The sequence below is a fragment of the Sycon ciliatum genome, chromosome 5 (assembly GCF_964019385.1).
Source record: "Sycon ciliatum chromosome 5, ocSycCili1.1, whole genome shotgun sequence".
Taxonomy (NCBI): Eukaryota; Metazoa; Porifera; class Calcarea; order Leucosolenida; family Sycettidae; genus Sycon; species Sycon ciliatum.
Window position 1 is genome coordinate 32,595,622 of NC_088647.1, and position 8,189 is coordinate 32,603,810.

At 43.9% G+C, this 8,189-nt stretch overlaps 1 protein-coding gene across 3 annotated transcripts in view; it reads left to right on the forward strand.

Annotated features, from left to right (window-relative positions):
* The window catches only part of LOC135818369 (uncharacterized), a 42,802-nt gene that overhangs the window by 19,519 nt on the left and 15,094 nt on the right, over positions 1-8,189 (forward strand). The gene's annotated exons all lie outside the window — the stretch shown is intronic.

An 8,189-nucleotide genomic window follows, 5' to 3' on the forward strand; every position in this document is an offset into this window, starting at 1 on the left:
ATGACTAAAGTGTGAAAAAAACTCGAAAACAAAAGCAGCAAGTTGTAGACAAACACGTTGAACACATCAAGAAGCACTTGTCACACTTTCACGAGGTGTGACACCAAACAACTGCAACGATAACACATTCTCCTTCTGTACACATAGTTCTGGATCTAGTTTACGAATATACAGAGCTTCTAACACAGCAAGATGTAACTTAGACCTTCCACGAGTTAAAACCGAAAAGACATCATCACTATACAACTCACGACAATTAGCACTTCCCGACAAATGACGCTTGATGGACGATGTCCGATCATTTAGCTCTGTCACCTTCGACGTTTGCCGTTGTTCTCTTCCGTTGGGCTTGTTGACACCTCCAACGTCCTTTGAATTCATGGTCGTTTTCGTTTGACTCCTCGGTCTTCCTCGTTTCCTCTTGTTGATCGTTGTTGTCACTTCCAGTACCGACGTATTCAAATCTCCAGTACTTCGTCTCTTCACCTTGCTTCTGGTAACTTATATTTAGAAGTATTACAAAATAATTAAGAGGCTTTGAATCGTTTTTATCAAAATATAAATATAAATATTTGCCGGGTTGGAAGGAGGGAATCATCATCATCATCATCATCATCATAATCATAAAAATAAATCATAATAATACTTAATTAAACAGATTACATGGAGATAGAAGTGTAATTGACGCAATAGATAGAGTAATCGGATCGCTCAGTACAAACACCATTAGCAAAATCTTGTTTTCATGTATAAAACACTTGTTCTGAAGAGATGGCCACGAAAGCGTTCAAGGAACAAGATATTATACATAAAAACAAGATTGGCTTATGGTGTTTGTACTGAGTGTGCAGCATACTCTATTTATTGCGTTAATTTATAAAAAATAAAAAAAGTACCAAGGAACTACAAGTTACTCTATAATGTCCACTAACACCACCAGTTCCAGTTACTAAACAATCAGCTCATGCGATAACATTGCACGACACTGACCGATGGTACTGACGTTCTACAACTAACTGGCTAACAGCTCTAGCACATCTCGGATGCGCACTCCAACAGCCTTCCAACTTGGAAGGTTATAAGTTAAAAGAAATAACGTAAGGAGGGGAAGGTGAGCGCAACCAAGATAAGCACGAGCTGATTGTTTAGTAACTGGTGGTGTTAGTGGACATCATAGCGGACCTAGTAGTTCCTTGGTAATCCTTGGCTCTCCAACCAGGTCCATTATTGTGTTAATATTAATAATAATAATAAGCTACACTACTTCGTAATAATAATAATAATAATTAAAAAGCTTCCGTGGAGATAAAAATGTAATAATAATAATAATAATAAAGAGTTTGCTCCCCACACCGGAGCCCGCGCTATTCCGCCGACTTTTCTTTCTTACAAATCATCGCCGAAGTCGCAACCACTGCTTCGTAATAATAATAATATTATTATTATATCTTCACTAGTTTGAGGGAAAGACACAAACGGGAAAAGTCTGAAGAAAAAATTGACTGTCACCACCAGGATATTATATTATAATGAATTTTAAAATGAAGGTAAGCATTAGGTCGCAAGTGTCCATGCAAACACACATCCAGTCAAATATGGTAAGTATTAGGTCGCAAGTATCCATGCAAACACACATCCAGTCAAATAAGGCACTTGTCATAAAGTGTCCGAACGTTTTCAGTCCCTTCTCATCAAGGATTGTACAGGAATGGCTCAAGATGGAAAGACTAAAACTTATATGAGCCGCGCCAAGCTAAAAAGTGGCTTAGCGTTTTGCCAACAAATCGAGAAAATCACCAAAACGTCACAGTCGGCAAAATTCTACTCGAGCGCAGTCGCGAAAATATTCACTTTCGAGCACCCTTTGAACCTTTCAAGTAAAATAGTTTGCAAGTGGAGAAGAAGAAAGAGGCCTTCTATTTTTGAGCAACACTTCTTCAGTGTTCCCTCTTTCATCGTTGTGGGGATTTCTTGCCCCTGCCAGAGATCGTAATGGAGCGTTCTGGAGAATGTGGAGGTGAGCAGGATGACACTCTGTCTCCGTGTGCGCCCAACCCCACTTGACGAGGAAGATTCGCTCATTCATAGTGGCCGTGTTTCTCATCGTGGCCACGACTAGAGCGGCTAGTATAGCTATGGGGAGACGTGTACAAGCCGTCCGACTATCATTCTGACAAGCTGCCTAGTGAGTTGGCTCTTGCTGCGATGTTTCACTTTGTTTCGGCACCTTCAAATGGTCATGACGTGGCGTACTGTATTCCAAAATTTCCTCATTTCAAGGCCAATGGTGCCACACGACGAATTGACTCTACCTGTAAGCATTATCGTGGTGCCTTCTACCACTACCTGCACCAGGGAAGGAGAATGACTTGGACTAGGACGGACAAGGAATCAGTGCCGCTTTTTAGCGATGTGCTGACTGCTGGACCTACACGTACGTGCAAGGGACGGATGGAGCTCGATCTCTGGCACAACACTACGAGCTACATGAAAGGATTAATTCATGCTGGCATAGGTGATCGGAGAGAGTAACGGACTGTCTTGGTAAGACTTAGATGCGACGTATCCCAGCCCAGCGAAAATATAGTCACAGGCTCACAACATCATTGAAGGATATGAAAATTCGTGTTGCGTGGAGAAATGGCATGAGATACATAGATCAATTATTTATTCTTTCTTTGGATCTTCTAATTAGAACACAAGTGCTCGTTCTTCTTGTATTGCTTCCACACCTGCTAAGCTTTGTCTCCACTTGGTGTCCCATGATTTTGGGAGTTTGGGCCGGTCTTCAAATCCTTAGTGTCATTGATACCAGGTATGCTATGACATGTGCGCAATGTATACGTATTTATGGCACATATACATTTCAGATGGGCACCAAAATTTTCCTGATGGAAGTTGGATAGGTAGACATAACTTTGGCATGGAAAAAGAAATTTCCAAAAATTATGCCTAAGCCACCTTTTTGCTTGGCTTGGCTCATATAGCGTAAAGATAATGAGATATCAACACTCGTGACAAGGTGGAAAATTATTATGTTCCGAACGACACAAAACTCGAAGGAAAATAATAGTTGTGACAACAATATAGTGAGCAAATTAAGTTACATTGTTAACACCTCGACGAGGAGCAACACCAGACAACTGTAGCGACAACACATTTTCTTTCTGTACGCAAAGTTCAGGACCTAACTTACGGATATACAAAGCTTCTAACACAGCCAAATGCAACGCACATCTACCACGTGACAATATTGAGAAAACAATATCACTGTACAACTCATGACAATTGATACGGGCTGACAGATGTTGCTTGATTGACGAAGTGCGATTCTTAGCTCCGTTGGGTGTTGTCTCCTCCAATGTCCCGTCCAATGTCCCAATGTCCCGTCAACATGTGCCGTTAAGTTTTGTTCCGCTTCACGCGCGCGAGTGTCGTCCTCCGAAATGTGCTGTCCAGTCCATCGGTGGATCTTCCTCTTCCCGTGAAGATGTGACTGCATGCCCTTCCTCTTCTGCTTGTGTAGGGCAGGGGCCAGCTCAGAACTGCGTGAAAGATGATGAAATACCGACACGTAAACCACTGAAACTGACAAAGGATCTGTCGGTGTCGGGAAGGGTTGCGCGAAGCCAAGTGAAGACATGGACTTGTGAGGACGCACGTACAGCGACAACAGAAGTGACAACAACAGTGAATATTCGAAAACGGGGTAGACCGCGAAAACGAACCTCGACGTCGGACACCGGACAAGTTGGAGTAAGAAGCTCGACAGAAAACCGCAATGGAGGAGACGTAGCTGAAAGGACACTGGGCATCGCACACACAACGGCCAGTGTCAGGAAACGTGGAAGGCCGCGGAAACAGACAGAGACGGATAGTGGTGGTGCCGTGAAGAGGCGAGATGATGGGACATTGGAGGAGACAACACCCAACGGAGCTAATAATCGCATTTCGTCAATCAAGCAACATCTGTCAGCCCGTACCACTTGTCGTGAGTTGTACAGTGATAATATTTTCTCAATATTGTCACGTGGTAGATATGCGTTGCACTTGGCTGTGTTAGAAGCTTTGTATATCTGTATGTTAGATCCTGAGCTTTGCGTACAGAAAGAAAATATGAGCCCCGGCCAGCGAAAACCAGCACTTGTGTACTTGATATCAATCATCAAAATGTGACGTCAAAGTTTGGGACGCGCAGTGAGCTGGCTTTTGAAGATTCTTTTTCGATCGAGTGGGTGTCTTTGTTGTCAAAGGAGTTTCAAATTTCTTCAAATGTCTCTGGTCAATTGATTTTAGCGCTAGGTGAGAGCTCGTCACACGGAGGTTTAGTTTAGACACAGCGATGGCGACAGGTGTCGCGACAAAGGCTTAGGTCCAGAGTTGTCAGCGTGAGACTCCCTGTACGAAGCGGCGCTGAAAGTTAGTTCGCGATCGGAAATATTTCTTTGGTGGCGATCTCGCTGAGTTTGTCCAGCAGTGGCGAGTCTCATATGCATAGCAATGAAGAGCCCTCATAAAAATCGACACTGGATACTGGTGGCGACGATAGTCAGTGCTGGAGTAATAGCGACTGCGAGGAGAAGCTGAATGTCGACCCGCTGAGCGATCCGTATTTCTACATCGACAACAATGATGTTGCAGACACTGATGGAGGGCTTCTCACGGCGCAAAACAGAGCGTAGTATTATCAGTACTCTACCTTGCCAGACGACGCCAAGCTGGCTGCTGCCTGTGCTGAGAAAGGGGATCCCTAAAATCTCAAACCGGCTGAACGCTTTGGGGCAACATCTTCACGTGCTACAAAACGCGAGTATTCGCTCATATCATTGAAATACAATTATGCTGAAATCATGGTCTGAGTGAAAGTGTGCAAGAGAGTGGATGTCTCTGGTATTGGTGAGTACATCTATCAGTATGGCAAGCTTTGGGACAACACTCAAACTGCCAGCACAGAGGTCCCTGAACACAATTTGGAAGGCCAGCCACCAATCATCGTTATGCACTCTGGTGTTGTAAAGAAGGTAGTGATGTATACGGAATATCGTCACACTTCTGAACTACTCATGCCTGCAGCACCAAGAGGGCAAGCCTGACTTGCATTCTGTTTACTTACATGTACCTGTTCCACATCACAATCAGAAACTGTAGGATCAACTTACTTGCATGGAGTCACTAGGCATGGATGCGGCGCCAACTGTACTGAATCTTGACCTGTGTGACTTCAAACTCTATTTTCCATGCTTTCGCTTATCAGATTGCCACCAAACTTGATAACTTGAATGATTAATAGTGTAGAAACAATTTCGAGGGAAAAAATAATTTTTGAAAAAATTACACATGTTCAGGTTTCTGCTGGCTGGGGCTATTATGTTGTCGCTACAATTATTTGGTGTTACTCCTCGTCGAGGTGTTAACAATGTAACTTAATTTGCTCACTATGTTGCTGTCACTGTTATTATTTTCCTTCGAGTTTTTGTGTCGTTCTGAACTTAATAATTTCCACCTTGTCACGAGTGTTGATATTTCATTATCTTTACACTATATAAGTTTTAGTCTTTCCATTTTGAGCCATCACCTGTACAATCCTTGATGAGAAGGGACCGAAAACGTTCGGATACTTTATGACTGGATGTGTGTTTGCGTGGATACTTGCGACCTAATGCTTACCTTCGCTCTTAAAGTGTTATTCGCCTCCGACCTCTTTAAAAAATATATATAAATTAAAACGAGAAATGAACAAAGGAGAAAGGAAGGAAAGACAACGTGATAACACATAACAGCAGTACATTACACCTAGAACATTAACGGCCAAGCTTGGCCGCACTAAACACGACACGTTACTTAAACAATTTCAACCCAATTATACTATCTTTCTGTACACACAAATTAGGCTTGTACAGACGCTGATAGATAGCTTCCAACACTTTTAACTGTAGTCCATAACCATGACGACCACGGCACAATACAGTGAACGAAGAGTCGGAATACGAATTGCAACAATCAGGACTAGCTAGCAGATGATTGTACACTGAAGACTTGCTACCACGAAACCTACGCACAACACTAACACTCTCACCGGCATTCTCACCATCACTCCCATCACTGCTCTCCGACTCACTGCTCCTTCCGCCGTCCGCTCCATCAGTACAGAGGAAGCGGAGGATGGAGCGGACGGCGGAAGGAGCAGTGAGTCGGAGAGCAGTGATGGGAGTGATGGTGAGAATGCCGGTGAGAGTGTTAGTGTTGTGCGTAGGTTTCGTGGTAGCAAGTCTTCAGTGTACAATCATCTGCTAGCTAGTCCTGATTGTTGCAATTCGTATTCCGACTCTTCGTTCACTGTATTGTGCCGTGGTCGTCATGGTTATGGACTACAGTTAAAAGTGTTGGAAGCTATCTATCAGCGTCTGTACAAGCCTAATTTGTGTGTACAGAAAGATAGTATAATTGGGTTGAAATTGTTTAAGTAACGTGTCGTGTTTAGTGCGGCCAAGCTTGGCCGTTAATGTTCTAGGTGTAATGTACTGCTGTTATGTGTTATAAATTAAAATTCAATAAATTTCAGTGTCTGCTCCAGAGGCAAGTTGGAGGGCACTTGGACCCGGTTGGAGGGCACTTGGACCCGTTTGGAAAAAGAACACCAGGTCGCCTGTCACCCAGCTGGGAATACTTTGAAGTACGCATACATTAATATTACACCAGAGAGTCCCAAACTATTTACAACTCCCTGATGTGCGTACAGTAGCCGCACTGGAGCGGACCCAGCTCCTGGTTGCAAGCGTTGTGCCAGGTACACATGTATCCGGTTGGTTTGAATCCTAGAGCAGACACTGATGTTTGAGCAAGGCCCCACTGCGTGCTGGCTGTGGACAGTACAGCAGAACAAGGCTGAAAACTCGCCTTGTATCTTGGTCACGGCCGAGTACAGTAAAACCTGGCGTAAGCGACCTCTGCTTTTAGCGACCACCTGCTCTCAACGGCCGTTTGCCCATGCGCGGGCAGTTCTGCACACACACACTGTGGGACCTGGTTCTAATGACCACCTGGCTTTAAACGACCGCTTTTTCTTGCACCGTGGGTTGGTCGCTTAAACCAGATTTTACTGTATCTAGACACTGCCCAAAAGTGCTGAGTCCATAATTTCACGGGTTTTTCCTTTTCCATTTCTGCCCAGCTAGCAGGTGGCAGTATGTGCGCATGGTGTTATATGGCATCACATGACAGCGTAGGGCCAAGGGATGGTGGTATCACATCGAAGGTGAAAAATAAGTTCTTGACCATCCCGTATGCTGATCCTGGTTAAACAGAGAGGTTCCAGACTGTCCAATCGAGTGTTTTTAAAAAACGTTTTACTCCGAGTTTCACCACGGAACGTTTTGTGATGAGACCGCTTAGTGCGTGCAACTCGGAGTAGAAGCACTTTTTTCACCCTCTTATTCTTGCTGATCCTGATATTCATACACCTTCAATCTCCAAACGGTCTCTGGGCTACACCAATCACTAAAAGAAAAAGAGATATTAAAATTATTTGAATTTTCGGGCAAGGCCCATCTTCAGGAATGTAGTCACTGCAGACAAAACAGAGATTATATAAGTGACAAATATGAACATTTTGGCCAAAAAGGTGTAAGGGGGGGGGGGGGGGGAAGATAGCATGAACAATATGTGGGGGGGGGGGGGGGGCTAGGTGTTGCGGTAAAATTTCACCTTAGTCAAAATATTAACACGGAATAGATGAAGAGATAGCATGCCAAAAATTCAGGAGCCAATGTCTACAACATGATAGCATGATTGCACAAACATTGACACCTACGCAGCACTTACAGCAACACCTGCATGATGATTGCACAACAGCCCCTACAACAACACCCATAGCATGGCAGCATAAACCCAAGAGAGAATGAATGAAATGAAGAACAAGACGAGCACCCGCAGCAGCAGCAGCAGCCACAACAACAAGCAACAACAATAACAACACCAACAACAACAACAACAACAACAACAACAACAACAACAACAACAACAACAACAACAACAACAACAACAACAACAACCACAACAACAACAACCACAGCAGCAGCAGCAACAACAACAACATCAACAATACTACAGAACATTGAACTAGGTATCAGTGATGAGTCTACACATCACCCAGCAAACGCCATCCATTGTCACTGTTCACCGCTGGCTTG